The sequence below is a fragment of the Rattus norvegicus genome, unplaced genomic scaffold (genome assembly GCF_021556685.1).
Source record: "Rattus norvegicus strain SHRSP/BbbUtx unplaced genomic scaffold, alternate assembly SHRSP_T2T unassigned-0000186, whole genome shotgun sequence".
NCBI classification, from domain to species: domain Eukaryota; kingdom Metazoa; phylum Chordata; class Mammalia; order Rodentia; family Muridae; genus Rattus; species Rattus norvegicus.
In genome coordinates this window covers 20,001-27,549 of record NW_028238903.1, presented here as the reverse complement: position 1 = coordinate 27,549, position 7,549 = coordinate 20,001, and the positions used below count along the sequence as shown (strand labels likewise).

At 46.4% G+C, this 7,549-nt stretch overlaps 1 long non-coding RNA gene across 1 annotated transcript in view; it reads right to left on the bottom strand.

The window, feature by feature from the left end:
• Window positions 1–7,269: 7,269 nt before the first annotated feature.
• LOC147997331 (uncharacterized) overlaps window positions 7,270–7,549 on the bottom strand; it is an 18,296-nt gene continuing 18,016 nt past the window's right edge. The window contains exon 3 of the long non-coding RNA XR_015647972.1: window positions 7,270–7,353. This is a non-coding gene — a long non-coding RNA (uncharacterized LOC147997331). The remainder of the gene's footprint in view (window positions 7,354–7,549) is intronic.

The following is a 7,549-nucleotide window of genomic DNA, read 5'->3' as shown; positions in this document are numbered from 1 at the left end:
ATCAGCACTCAAGCCTTTTCTCTTCCTATCCCTATCCCAACCCCCCCCCCCAAACCAGCAGCAAAGCCACCAGCACTCGAGAGACAGAGGAAGATGAAATCTCTAGTCTGAGAAACAAGAGGAGGTAGATAAACATACCCCCCCCCTCTCTCCTTCATAATTTGTTAAAGTGTTCCCTTTGTGTTGTGTGGACTCTACTGTATTAAGCAAGTTTCACATCGTACTATCTCCAAAGAGGAGTCAACAGTCTCTTGGCGTGCAGGCAGTTGTTGCCTGCTTTAAATATTTTTTGGTGTGTTTGCTTGTTTGTTTGTTTGTTTGTTTGTTTGTTTGTTTCAAAACCGAGGGCCTGCCTGCGTTCAACAGATCCAAACCCAGTTCTCAGAGGGGAAAATGGAGTCAAGTCCGAAGTCACTGGCATTTAGGTCATCGGCCATTGACAGTCATAGGAGATGGGAATATCGTCCTTTCTCCAATGGAGACTCACCTGGGTATGCATCAACCACATCTAAAGGCAGGCCTGGGTTAGTACGGGGTGGTGGATGGGGAGGAAGGATCTGGAAAGAGCTTTGCGATGGGAAACTATGATCAGAATGTTGCACAGAAAACAAAATTTGAACTTAAAAAAAAAAAGGCTCCCGATATCTATCCAAAAATGAAAGGAAATAAAAACCGACATCAGAACTTTACTAACTGCAAATGCTCCATCTCCCTGTATCCAACCACTCCACTCCCAGATAGGTAGATGATAGTTTGCACTTCTGTCCCAGTTGGGCTGTCGAGGTTAAGGAAAGGGGAACCACCTCTGTGGTTATGTGATCCACACACGAAATAAAATAAAAGGAGCGGATAAACGTGCCTGGCATTTTAAGATGCTCAATTTCTTTGCAAGCTTCATTTTGTTTCATTCTTTTAAAGGTTTACTTATTTATTTTCACTTACATTGAGTACACTAAAGCCCTTTTCACATACACAGGGCAGTAGAGTGCATGGGATATCCCTTTGCAGAGGGTTGTGAGCCACCATGTGGTTTCTGTGGAATCGAACTCAGGACCTCTGGAAGAGCAGAGCGGTGAGTGCTCTTAACCTCGGAGCCATCTCTCCAGCCCTTGACAAGCTTTATTTAACTAAACATTAAACATGAATCAGAAACGCCAAACCCTGTACATATATGGTCCAGATTCACCCTTACTTAGAAATCCCCGAGCTGGCAGGGCGAGGCTGGGAATTGAGAGTGAGCAAAAAGGGAGTCTGCCTCTTTCCCCCAGGGTGTGCTATCAACTCCATTACCATTTCCAAACAGCTGGGTGTGAGTCTAACTAAGGTTTCCTTCAGTCAGACTTTTGCCAGGAGCCGGAGCCCTGACAGGACAGCGAGAGCGATGATCAGACATCATTTCACAGTGAAATCATCACTCGCTGATTTCAGGCAGAAAACTTTAGAAAACTCTAAACTCTAAAGAGGCACTGAAGCGTGCTAGGGCAGCAGCAGTACTTCCCCGACTGACCTTCAGGGACCTGCATATTCTCCAGCCCCGCCCCACCCCACCCCCTCTCAGCTAGCTCCTGTCCACCCCTCCCCCTCCCCCCACATACAGGGAGGAGGCCTTGTGTGGGGGGGGGGGCGGCGGGGAGATGCAACTCTCTCTTTTTTTTTTCCTTTTCTTTTTTTCTTTTCTCTCTTTCTTTCTTTCTTTCTTTCTTTCTTTCTTTTTTTTTTCTTTTTTTTTTCTTTTTCCGTAGCTGGGGACCGAACCCAGGGCCTTGCGCTTGCTAGGCAAGCGCTCTACCACTGAGCTAAATCCCCAACACCCGCAACTCTCTCTTGAGAGATAGTTCGGGTCTCCCAAACAAATACATAACTAGAAACTTCATTTGTTTACTTTATTTCATCGAGCATACCATGGAAGAGGGAAAAGGAACAGGGAAGCTAGGCCAACTGGTCGAGCTCCTCCTTTCGTTTTGTTTCAAAAAGGAAAGGAAAAGCCAAAGAACCCCCTCTTTTTGGTGAAAGGAACAGAATGGTGAAAGTTGAAACATCGGCTCGCCACTTAATACTTTGGCTTTTAATAAAAGGGACAACAGATCTCCCTCCTATTTGGTTAAAAAAAAAAAAAGGAATTAAAACACCACAAAAACGTGCTGTCAGCCAGATTCCCTTTAAACCTCCGTTATAGAGGAAGACGGGTTTTTTTTAAGCATCATTTTAAATATATAAATATGTATTTGTGTGTGTGTGTGTGTGTGTGTGTGTGTGTGTGTGTGTGTGTGTCCGTCCGTCCGTCAGTCAGTCAGTCAGTCAGTCAGTCAGTCAGTCAGTCAGTGTCTTCTGTATGGAGAGGATGTGCTGACTCTGAAGCTATGATCTAGACACTTTCTAGATCACAGTTAAAAAGTTTTTAATAACTGTGTGAAGGAGACAGGTAGGGGTGTGTGTGTGTGTGTGTGTGTGTGTGCATGCATGCATGTGGGGGGGAGGGGAGGCTTTGATATCAGCACTCAAGCTTTTTTACTTCCTATCCCAATCTCCCCAAACTACCATCAAAGCAGCACTAGGGAGGCAGAGAAAGGTGAATCTGAGAGTTTCAGTCCTTCCCGCCCTACAGACGAATACAGAGAAACCCAGTCTGAGAAACTAGGGGAAGGGGGAGGGGGAGAGAAGAGAGAGAGAGAGAGAGAGAGAGAGAGAGAGAGAGAGAGAGAGAGAGAGATCAAATTCTCTTGTGTCTGTCTCTGTTTTTCTCTATTCTCTCTCTCTCTCTCTCTCTCTCTCTCTCTCTCTCTCGTTGTGTGTGTGTGTGTGTGTGTGTGTGTGTGTGTGTGTTTGTTTGTTTGTTTGTTTCAAAACCCAGAGCCTGTCTGTAACAGATCTAAACACAGTTCTTGAAGGGGAAAATGGAAACAATTCCATAGTCTCTGGCAATGAAGTCATCTCCCATTGAAAACCACAGGAGAGGGGAATATTGTCCTCAACTAGGCATATATCAACCAGTATTTCACAGGCAGACCTTCAGGGAGGTGCAGATTCACCAGCCCTACCCTCCCTCCCATCCCCCCAGCATCCCTGCTCATCTCCTGTCCACCATTTGTTGATTCATTGTTGCTGTTGCTGTTGCTGTTGCTGTTGCTGTTGCTGTTGCTGTTGCTGTTGCTGCTGCTGTTGTTGTTGTTGTTGTTGTTGTTGTTGTTGTTGTTGTTGTTCCTGGTGTGAAGAACACTGTGAGGTAGCCTTCCTCTAATAAACCCTCTGGTCTTTAGGGATCCTTCACCCACTCACTCTCTGCCAGACTGAGTTCACAGCAGAAAACGCGTTTTTGAGAGAAACATGTTCCTGGTCCTGTGTGCCCATATTGAGGGAGGCATGAGAAAGGGATAACAAGGAAGGGAGACCCGGCAGTGGTAGGGGGCTGGGATGGGGTCGGGGGTGGGTGTCCTAGCTTGCTAATCCAACTGACCCACTTGCTGTGTAAATAAATATTTTGCATTCTGTGTCCCTTGTTTGATTTCTCACTAAATTCCAGATTGTCAATCTCCCTGTGTCGATTGCACAAGAACCCAAATGGGGATGCTGGGTGGTGAGCTGATTCCTCCCTAGAACACCTGTGCACTCTCTCATAGTCTCTAAGCTCCTTGCTGGACTCTTTTGGGCTTGGACCTGGCTGTCTGTAAGCCAGGAAGGAAGGAAGGAAGGAGGGAGGGAGGGAGGGAGGGAGGGAGGGAGGGAGGGAGGGAGGGAGGGAGGGAGGGAACAGGCCTCAGTTGAGAATCCCAATTTTCTAGTTCACTGCATCTGATGGCTGGCTGACCCTTCCAGGTGAATTGTATTTTTTTTTTCCTTTTCACTCCTTTATTTGAGTCAGGGGTGTCTGCACATAGACCTGGAAATCAGTACCTAGATCAGGCCTGCCTGCCTGCCTGCCTGCCTGCCTGCCTGCCTGCCTGCCTGCCTGCCTGCCTTCCTCTATCTCACAGAGACACAGTTCTAAACACCTCTGCCTCTTGAATGATGGAAATAAAGACATGCACGAACACCTGGCTTCCTTTCATTGTACATTTAGCCTAATTTCAGTTTTATTCATGTCTGGGAGGGAGACTTGCTTGTGTGCTGTAGTTCAATTCCTTTCACTGTGTGGTTTCCCCACCACCTTGGCCACCATGCCACGTGGAAGAGAAGAAGAGATGAACCATATTGTTGGCACCCATATAACAAACACTTGGTTGCTTCCTCTGAGCCCTCTGAGTATCCTTACATCTCTGTATTTTAAAGTGGTTTTGTTTTGTTTTTTATTGCTGTCAAACTCTCTCTCTCTCTCTCTCTCTCTCTCTCTCTCTATCTATCTATCTATATGTGTGTGTGTGTGTGTGTGTGTGTGTGTGTGTGTGTGTGTGTGTGTGTGTATTTTTTTTCTTCCCCCAGAGCTGAGGACTGAACCCAGGTCCTTGAGCTTGCTAGGCAAGGACTCTACCACTGAGCTAAAACCCCAACCCCTATCTCTGTGTTTTAAAAAGTAGACTCTGGAGCAATACCGGGCAGGTCTCCAAGGCGGGTCCTTCGCTTTATTTTATTCTTTTTGTTTTTAATTGTTAAAGATTTGTTTGTTTGTTTGTTTGTTTGTTTGTTTTATGTCTATTCGAGTACCCTGTAGGTGTCTTCAGACACCCCAGAAGAGGGCATGATTGACAATTACAGATGGTTGCAAGCCGCCATGTGTTGGCTGGGTATTGAACTCAGGACCGCTGTAAGAGCAATCAGTGCTCTTAACGACGGTGCCATCTCTCCATCCACCTACTTTATTTTATTCTCTATGCTCTCTTGTGCGAGTCAAGGTCAAGCAGGCAAGAAACACCCAAACAGATTGGTCCATCACCACTTTCTGAATTCTTTTTGTTGTTGATGTCAGGGATGTAAAGCAAGTTTACCCATGAAGAATTGTAAGGGAGTCCTTCTGATTTAGAGAATAGCAGCCTTGAAATGAAATGAGAATCACAACAAGCATTTGTCTTATTGTTTTTGTTTTTTTCTTCCTTTTTCTTCGGAGCTGAGGACCGAACCCGGGGCCTTGTGCTTCCTAGGCAAGCGGTCTACCACTGAGCTAAATCCCCAACCCCTACATTTGTCTTAAAGTCTGAAAAACACAAAACAAAACAAAACAAAACAAAACAACAACAACAACAACAACAACAACCAAGAACAAACCATGAGACCGCAGAAATCCTCAGGCGGAGGAGTAAGGAGCTAGTTTTTATTGGTTAGGGTATTATTTGGTCGGGTGGGGGTAGGGGTGGGGGTGGGGGTGGGGGTGGGGGTGTTGTCCTTCCTACACCTCTCTTGCATGAATGAGCTGAACATTACTTAAGCTTGTGTCCAAAACTGTCCATTTTTTAGATTGATCCCAGGAGGGAGGGAGCGAGCCGGGGATACAGCACACCCTCTCTGGCCTCAGAGGTCCAGGCTCCCGCTGGCAGGGCCCGAAGGGACTCCTGGGGGGAAAAAAAAATAAAGTCTCCGAGGCACCACCTAGCCGGTTTTATTCTTGAAGAAAAGCAAACATACATAATGGAATAAGGGAAAGAAAAAACCCTGTTTTCTATATACACAAGCAGTCGTAATTTGTTATAGTGTCCCCTTTGCGTAGTTTGGATTCGATGACTTTATTTTATCAAGCAAGTTTTAAACAGCGGTAACTCCAAAGAGGAGTCAACAGCCCCTTTAAGTGCAGTCAGTCATTGACCCTTTGGTCTGTCTGTCTGTCTGTCTGTCTGTTTCAAAACGAGGGAGGGCCTGCCTGCCTGCCTGCCTGCCTGCCTGCCTGCCTGCCTGCCTGCCTGCCTGCGTGCCTGCATCAGATCTAAATACAGTTCTCAGAGGGGAAGACAGAGACAAGTCAGAAGTCACTAGCACTCAATGGACGACCACCAACCTAAGGGCAGGCCTAGGGTAGAATTTGATGGACGGACGGACGGACAGACGGACGGACGGACGGATGGACAGATGGACAGAAAGGATCTAGGAGGAGCTTTGGGAAAGATGAAAAGCCTCCATTTCCCCCCAAAAGAACGAGCCCCAACAGCTGGGCTCTTCGAGATGAGTTATAAGGGGAACCACACATACAGTTTTGTATCACACATACAGTTTGTCATCATCCGTCAATACCAGGTAGACTTTTCAACGTATGTAGGTAGCTGTTGACAGGTCAGTCCTTTACTAAGCCTCATGTAAGCTCTGCAGGGTAAGCCTCAGGAATTCATCTGTGCGTCCCGCAGGGTATGCTTTCTTGCTTTGTTAAAGGCTAGACTTTGGTTGCTGTCTGTCTGTCTGTCTGTCTGTCTGTCTGTCTGTCTGTCTGTCTGTCTGAATGAATGAATGAATGAGCGAGGGAATGAACGAATGAGGAGGGGATGCACATGCCTATGGTTTTAAGATGCTTAATTTCTTTACAAGGTTTATTTATTTAAACATTAAACATTGGGGTTGGGGATTTAGCTCAGTGGTAGAGCGCTTGCCTAGGAAGCACAAGGCCCTGGGTTCGGTCCCCAGCTCCGAAAATAAAATAAAATAAAATAAAATAAAATAAAATAAACATTAAACATTAATCGGAAATAATGGAGTCAGCAGTTAAGAGTTCTGACTGTGTTCTTCCAGAGGTCCTGAGTTCTATTCCCATGGTGGCTCACAACCCTCTGTTATGGGATCGATCTGCTGTGTGTCCGAAGACAGCTGCAGTGTGCTGTTTGTAGGGTAAAGAAAAAAATACTAAAGAAGAAAAAAAAAAAGAGAGAGAAAAAGTTAGAAGCACCAAGTCAAGTCATGTAAATATTGCCCACATTCGGATTTAGACATGCCTGAGCTGTCAGGGCGAGGCTGGCTGAGAGCGAATCAGTGAACGATCGGACTCTTCCTCTCTCTGTGAGGGTGTGTCATGAACTCTATTACCATTTCCAAAGAGTTAGGTATGCTGGAGCGAAGTGGACCGGAAAGCCAAGGGAGGAGAGGTATGCCTACACGAGTCCACCCAACCCCCCCGCCCCCCCCCCCGAGGGAGACATCCTCGAGTGGTGGGGGGAGGGGCGAAGGTGTGGAGGGATAATTTCCAACAAATAAATCCCAACAAATAAATTACTAGAGACTTGATTCATTGATTTACTTTAAATTTATTGAGTGTATCGGGAAAGAGGGAAAATGGGTCAAGGAGGGAGGGAGGGAGGGAGGGAGGGAGGGAGGGAGGGAGGGAGGGAGGGAGGGAGAGAGGGATATCTTTTCCTCCAAATCTGCTGGTATGTAGTCTCAGTGCGTCAGAAAAAAGACTGCTTCTGGCCTCCTTTCTGATTACCCCAAGGCAGTCTGGTCACCGTGCTGTAATAGAAAGGGAAACCACAGTCAAGTCATGGGAGCGAGCGAGCAAGCAAGCAAAAATCATAAACAAAAGCAAAAACACGTCTGTTAAGTTGAGCAGAGCAGAGCAGAGCAGAGCAGAGTAGGGCAAAGCAATACAAGGTCACATTCCACAAAGGCTGATATAGTCTGCCATCTTGGTCTACAGAGTGAAAAG